The sequence below is a fragment of the Strix aluco genome, chromosome 36 (genome assembly GCF_031877795.1).
Source record: "Strix aluco isolate bStrAlu1 chromosome 36, bStrAlu1.hap1, whole genome shotgun sequence".
In the NCBI taxonomy this organism is placed as follows: Eukaryota; Metazoa; Chordata; class Aves; order Strigiformes; family Strigidae; genus Strix; species Strix aluco.
Window position 1 is genome coordinate 2,013,930 of NC_133966.1, and position 7,304 is coordinate 2,021,233.

A 7,304-nucleotide genomic window follows, 5' to 3' on the forward strand; every position below is an offset into this window, starting at 1 on the left:
TCTGCGAAGCAATGTGAACAGGCACAGAGAAGGTGCTAGCAGGGAATTCTCTGCCTGCCTTTCCCCAGTGCTCTGCAAGCTCTCCAGGACAACATAGAATCTGGGGCTCTGTGCTTTCTTTCCTTCTGAACAAGTGTTACTGTTTTCTGCACAAAAGCGATTCTGCTAAGCAATGTGAACAGGCACAGAGAAGGTGCTATCAGGGAATTCTCTGCCTGCCTTTCCCCAGTGCTCTGCAAGCTCTCCAGGACAACATAGAATCTGGGGCTCTGTGCTTTCTTTCCTTCTGAACAAGTGTTACTGTTTTCTGCACAAAAGCGATTCTTGCGAAGCAATGTGAACACTTCTGCTTCCCAGGCACAGAGAAGGTGCTAGCAGGGAATTCTCTGCCTGCCTTTCCCCAGTGCTCTGCAAGCTCTCCAGGACAACATAGAATCTGGGGCTCTGTGCTTTCTTTCGTTCTGAACAAGTGTTACTGTTTTCTGCACAAAAGCGATTCTTGCGAAGCAATGTGAACAGGCACAGAGAAGGTGCTATCAGGGAATTCTCTGCCTGCCTTTCCCCAGTGCTCTGCAAGCTCTCCAGGACAACATAGAATCTGGGGCTCTGTGCTTTCTTTCCTTCTGAACAAGTGTTAGTGTTTTCTGCACAAAAGCGATTCTGCGAAGCAATGTGAACACTTCTGCTTCCCAGGCACAGAGAAGGTGCTTGCAGGGAATTCTCTGCCTGCCTTTCCCCAGTGCTCTGCAAGCTCTCCAGGACAACATAAAATCTGGGGCTCTGTGCTTTCTTTCCTTCTGAACAAGTGTTACTGTTTTCTGCAGAAAAGCGATTCTTGCGAAGCAATGTGAACACTTCTGCTTCCCAGGCACAGAGAAGGTGCTAGCAAGGAATTCTCTGCCTGCCTTTCCCCAGTGCTCTGCAAGCTCTCCAGGACAACATAAAATCTGGGGCTCTGTGCTTTCTTTCCTTCTGAACAAGTGGTACTGTTTTCTGCACAAAAGCGATTCTGCGAAGCAATGTGAACACTTCTGCTTCCCAGGCACAGAGAAGGTGCTAGCAAGGAATTCTCTGCCTGCCTTTCCCCAGTGCTCTGCAAGCTCTCCAGGACAACATAAAATCTGGGGCTCTGTGCTTTCTTTCCTTCTGAACAAGTGTTACTGTTTTCTGCACAAAAGCGATTCTTGCGAAGCAATGTGAACACTTCTGCTTCCCAGGCACAGAGAAGGTGCTAGCAAGGAATTCTCTGCCTGCCTTTCCCCAGTGCTCTGCAAGCTCTCAAGGACAACATAAAATCTGGGGCTCTGTGCTTTCTTTCCTTCTGAACAAGTGGTACTGTTTTCTGCACAAAAGCGATTCTGCAAAGCAATGTGAACACTTCTGCTTCCCAGGCACAGAGAAGGTGCTAGCAAGGAATTCTCTGCCTGCCTTTCCCCAGTGCTCTGCAAGCTCTCCAGGACAATATAAAATCTGGGCCTCTGTGCTTTCTTTCGTTCTGAACAAGTGTTACTGTTTTCTGCACAAAAGCGATTCTGCGAAGCAATGTGAACAGGCACAGAGAAGGTGCTATCAGGGAATTCTCTGCCTGCCTTTCCCCAGTGCTCTGCAAGCTCTCCAGGACAACATAAAATCTGGGGCTCTGTGCTTTCTTTCCTTCTGAACAAGTGTTACTGTTTTCTGCACAAAAGCGAATCTGCGATGCAATGTGAACACTTCTGCTTCCCAGGCACAGAGAAGGTGCTAGCAAGGAATTCTCTGCCTGCCTTTCCCCAGTGCTCTGCAAGCTCTCCAGGACAACATAAAATCTGGGGCTCTGTGCTTTCTTTCCTTCTGAACAAGTGTTACTGTTTTCTGCACAAAAGCGATTCTGCGAAGCAATGTGAACAGGCACAGAGAAGGTGCTAGCAGGGAATTCTCTGCCTGCCTTTCCCCAGTGCTCTGCAAGCTCTCCAGGACAACATAAAATCTGGGGCTCTGTGCTTTCTTTCCTTCTGAACAAGTGTTAGTGTTTTCTGCACAAAAGCGATTCTGCGAAGCAATGTGAACATTTCTGCTTCCCAGGCACAGAGAAGGTGCTAGCAAGGAATTCTCTGCCTGCCTTTCCCCAGTGCTCTGCAAGCTCTCCAGGACAACATAAAATCTGGGGCTCTGTGCTTTCTTTCGTTCTGAACAAGTGTTACTGTTTTCTGCACAAAAGCGATTCTTGCGAAGCAATGTGAACACTTCTGCTTCCCAGGCACAGAGAAGGTGCTAGCAGGGAATTCTCTGCCTGCCTTTCCCCAGTGCTCTGCAAGCTCTCCAGGACAACATAAAATCTGGGGCTCTGTGCTTTCTTTCCTTCTGAACAAGTGTTACTGTTTTCTGCACAAAAGCGATTCTGCGAAGCAATGTGAACAGGCACAGAGAAGGTGCTAGCAGGGAATTCTCTGCCTGCCTTTCCCCAGTGCTCTGCAAGCTCTCCAGGATAACATAGAATCTGGGGCTCTGTGCTTTCTTTCCTTCTGAACAAGTGTTAGTGTTTTCTGCACAAAAGCGATTCTGCGAAGCAATGTGAACACTTCTGCTTCCCAGGCACAGAGAAGGTGCTAGCAGGGAATTCTCTGCCTGCCTTTCCCCAGTGCTCTGCAAGCTCTCCAGGACAACATAAAATCTGGGGCTCTGTGCTTTCTTTCGTTCTGAACAAGTGTTACTGTTTTCTGCACAAAAGCGATTCTTGCGAAGCAATGTGAACACTTCTGCTTCCCAGGCACAGAGAAGGTGCTAGCAAGGAATTCTCTGCCTGCCTTTCCCCAGTGCTCTGCAAGCTCTCCAGGACAACATAGAATCTGGGGCTCTGTGCTTTCTTTCCTTCTGAACAAGTGTTAGTGTTTTCTGCACAAAAGCGATTCTGCGAAGCAATGTGAACACTTCTGCTTCCCAGGCACAGAGAAGGTGCTAGCAAGGAATTCTCTGCCTGCCTTTCCCCAGTGCTCTGCAAGCTCTCCAGGACAACATAAAATCTGGGGCTCTGTGCTTTCTTTCGTTCTGAACAAGTGTTACTGTTTTCTGCACAAAAGCGATTCTTGCGAAGCAATGTGAACACTTCTGCTTCCCAGGCACAGAGAAGGTGCTAGCAAGGAATTCTCTTCCTGCCTTTCGCCAGTGCTCTGCAAGCTCTCCAGGACAACATAGAATCTGGGGCTCTGTGCTTTCTTTCCTTCTGAACAACTGTTACTGTTTTCTGCACAAAAGCGATTCTGCGAAGCAATGTGAACACTTCTGCTTCCCAGGCACAGAGAAGGTGCTAGCAGGGAATTCTCTGCCTGCCTTTCCCCAGTGCTCTGCAAGCTCTCCAGGACAACATAAAATCTGGGGCTCTGTGCTTTCTTTCGTTCTGAACAAGTGTTAATGTTTTCTGCACAAAAGCGATTCTGCGAAGCAATGTGAACAGGCACAGAGAAGGTGCTAGCAGGGAATTCTCTGCCTGCCTTTCCCCAGTGCTCTGCAAGCTCTCCAGGACAACATAAAATCTGGGGCTCTGTGCTTTCTTTCCTTCTGAACAAGTGTTAGTGTTTTCTGCACAAAAGCGATTCTGCGAAGCAATGTGAACACTTCTGCTTCCCAGGCACAGAGAAGGTGCTAGCAAGGAATTCTCTGCCTGCCTTTCCCCAGTGCTCTGCAAGCTCTCCAGGACAACATAAAATCTGGGGCTCTGTGCTTTCTTTCGTTCTGAACAAGTGTTACTGTTTTCTGCACAAAAGCGATTCTTGCGAAGCAATGTGAACACTTCTGCTTCCCAGGCACAGAGAAGGTGCTAGCAAGGAATTCTCTGCCTGCCTTTCCCCAGTGCTCTGCAAGCTCTCCAGGACAACATAAAATCTGGGGCTCTGTGCTTTCTTTCCTTCTGAACAAGTGTTACTGTTTTCTGCACAAAAGCGATTCTGCGAAGCAATGTGAACAGGCACAGAGAAGGTGCTAGCAGGGAATTCTCTGCCTGCCTTTCCCCAGTGCTCTGCAAGCTCTCCAGGACAACATAGAATCTGGGGCTCTGTGCTTTCTTTCCTTCTGAACAAGTGTTAGTGTTTTCTGCACAAAAGCGATTCTGCGAAGCAATGTGAACACTTCTGCTTCCCAGGCACAGAGAAGGTGCTAGCAAGGAATTCTCTGCCTGCCTTTCCCCAGTGCTCTGCAAGCTCTCCAGGACAACATAAAATCTGGGGCTCTGTGCTTTCTTTCCTTCTGAACAAGTGTTACTGTTTTCTGCACAAAAGCGATTCTGCGAAGCAATGTGAACAGGCACAGAGAAGGTGCTAGCAGGGAATTCTCTGCCTGCCTTTCCCCAGTGCTCTGCAAGCTCTCCAGGACAACATAAAATCTGGGGCTCTGTGCTTTCTTTCCTTCTGAACAAGTGTTAGTGTTTTCTGCACAAAAGCGATTCTGCGAAGCAATGTGAACATTTCTGCTTCCCAGGCACAGAGAAGGTGCTAGCAAGGAATTCTCTGCCTGCCTTTCCCCAGTGCTCTGCAAGCTCTCCAGGACAACATAAAATCTGGGGCTCTGTGCTTTCTTTCGTTCTGAACAAGTGTTACTGTTTTCTGCACAAAAGCGATTCTTGCGAAGCAATGTGAACACTTCTGCTTCCCAGGCACAGAGAAGGTGCTAGCAAGGAATTCTCTGCCTGCCTTTCCCCAGTGCTCTGCAAGCTCTCCAGGACAACATAAAATCTGGGGCTCTGTGCTTTCTTTCCTTCTGAACAAGTGTTACTGTTTTCTGCACAAAAGCGATTCTGCGAAGCAATGTGAACAGGCACAGAGAAGGTGCTAGCAGGGAATTCTCTGCCTGCCTTTCCCCAGTGCTCTGCAAGCTCTCCAGGACAACATAGAATCTGGGGCTCTGTGCTTTCTTTCCTTCTGAACAAGTGTTAGTGTTTTCTGCACAAAAGCGATTCTGCGAAGCAATGTGAACACTTCTGCTTCCCAGGCACAGAGAAGGTGCTAGCAGGGAATTCTCTGCCTGCCTTTCCCCAGTGCTCTGCAAGCTCTCCAGGACAACATAAAATCTGGGGCTCTGTGCTTTCTTTCGTTCTGAACAAGTGTTACTGTTTTCTGCACAAAAGCGATTCTTGCGAAGCAATGTGAACACTTCTGCTTCCCAGGCACAGAGAAGGTGCTAGCAAGGAATTCTCTGCCTGCCTTTCCCCAGTGCTCTGCAAGCTCTCCAGGACAACATAGAATCTGGGGCTCTGTGCTTTCTTTCCTTCTGAACAAGTGTTAGTGTTTTCTGCACAAAAGCGATTCTGCGAAGCAATGTGAACACTTCTGCTTCCCAGGCACAGAGAAGGTGCTAGCAAGGAATTCTCTGCCTGCCTTTCCCCAGTGCTCTGCAAGCTCTCCAGGACAACATAAAATCTGGGGCTCTGTGCTTTCTTTCGTTCTGAACAAGTGTTACTGTTTTCTGCACAAAAGCGATTCTTGCGAAGCAATGTGAACACTTCTGCTTCCCAGGCACAGAGAAGGTGCTAGCAAGGAATTCTCTTCCTGCCTTTCCCCAGTGCTCTGCAAGCTCTCCAGGACAACATAGAATCTGGGGCTCTGTGCTTTCTTTCCTTCTGAACAACTGTTACTGTTTTCTGCACAAAAGCGATTCTGCGAAGCAATGTGAACACTTCTGCTTCCCAGGCACAGAGAAGGTGCTAGCAGGGAATTCTCTGCCTGCCTTTCCCCAGTGCTCTGCAAGCTCTCCAGGACAACATAAAATCTGGGGCTCTGTGCTTTCTTTCGTTCTGAACAAGTGTTAATGTTTTCTGCACAAAAGCGATTCTGCGAAGCAATGTGAACAGGCACAGAGAAGGTGCTAGCAGGGAATTCTCTGCCTGCCTTTCCCCAGTGCTCTGCAAGCTCTCCAGGACAACATAAAATCTGGGGCTCTGTGCTTTCTTTCCTTCTGAACAAGTGTTAGTGTTTTCTGCACAAAAGCGATTCTGCGAAGCAATGTGAACACTTCTGCTTCCCAGGCACAGAGAAGGTGCTAGCAAGGAATTCTCTGCCTGCCTTTCCCCAGTGCTCTGCAAGCTCTCCAGGACAACATAAAATCTGGGGCTCTGTGCTTTCTTTCGTTCTGAACAAGTGTTACTGTTTTCTGCACAAAAGCGATTCTTGCGAAGCAATGTGAACACTTCTGCTTCCCAGGCACAGAGAAGGTGCTAGCAAGGAATTCTCTGCCTGCCTTTCCCCAGTGCTCTGCAAGCTCTCCAGGACAACATAAAATCTGGGGCTCTGTGCTTTCTTTCCTTCTGAACAAGTGTTACTGTTTTCTGCACAAAAGCGATTCTGCGAAGCAATGTGAACAGGCACAGAGAAGGTGCTAGCAGGGAATTCTCTGCCTGCCTTTCCCCAGTGCTCTGCAAGCTCTCCAGGACAACATAGAATCTGGGGCTCTGTGCTTTCTTTCCTTCTGAACAAGTGTTAGTGTTTTCTGCACAAAAGCGATTCTGCGAAGCAATGTGAACACTTCTGCTTCCCAGGCACAGAGAAGGTGCTATCAGGGAATTCTCTGCCTGCCTTTCCCCAGTGCTCTGCAAGCTCTCCAGGACAACATAGAATCTGGGGCTCTGTGCTTTCTTTCCTTCTGAACAAGTGTTACTGTTTTCTGCACAAAAGCGATTCTGCGAAGCAATGTGAACAGGCACAGAGAAGGTGCTAGCAGGGAATTCTCTGCCTGCCTTTCCCCAGTGCTCTGCAAGCTCTCCAGGACAACATAGAATCTGGGGATCTGTGCTTTCTTTAGTTCTGAACAAGTGTTACTGTTTTCTGCACAAAAGCGATTCTTGCGAAGCAATGTGAACAGGCACAGAGAAGGTGCTATCAGGGAATTCTCTGCCTGCCTTTCCCCAGTGCTCTGCAAGCTCTCCAGGACAACATAGAATCTGGGGCTCTGTGCTTTCTTTCGTTCTGAACAAGTGTTAATGTTTTCTGCACAAAAGCGATTCTGCGAAGCAATGTCAACAGGCACAGAGAAGGTGCTAGCAGGGAATTCTCTGCCTGCCTTTCCCCAGTGCTCTGCAAGCTCTCCAGGACAACATAAAATCTGGGGCTCTGTGCTTTCTTTCCTTCTGAACAAGTGTTAGTGTTTTCTGCACAAAAGCGATTCTGCGAAGCAATGTGAACACTTCTGCTTCCCAGGCACAGAGAAGGTGCTAGCAAGGAATTCTCTGCCTGCCTTTCCCCAGTGCTCTGCAAGCTCTCCAGGACAACATAAAATCTGGGGCTCTGTGCTTTCTTTCGTTCTGAACAAGTGTTACTGTTTTCTGCACAAAAGCGATTCTT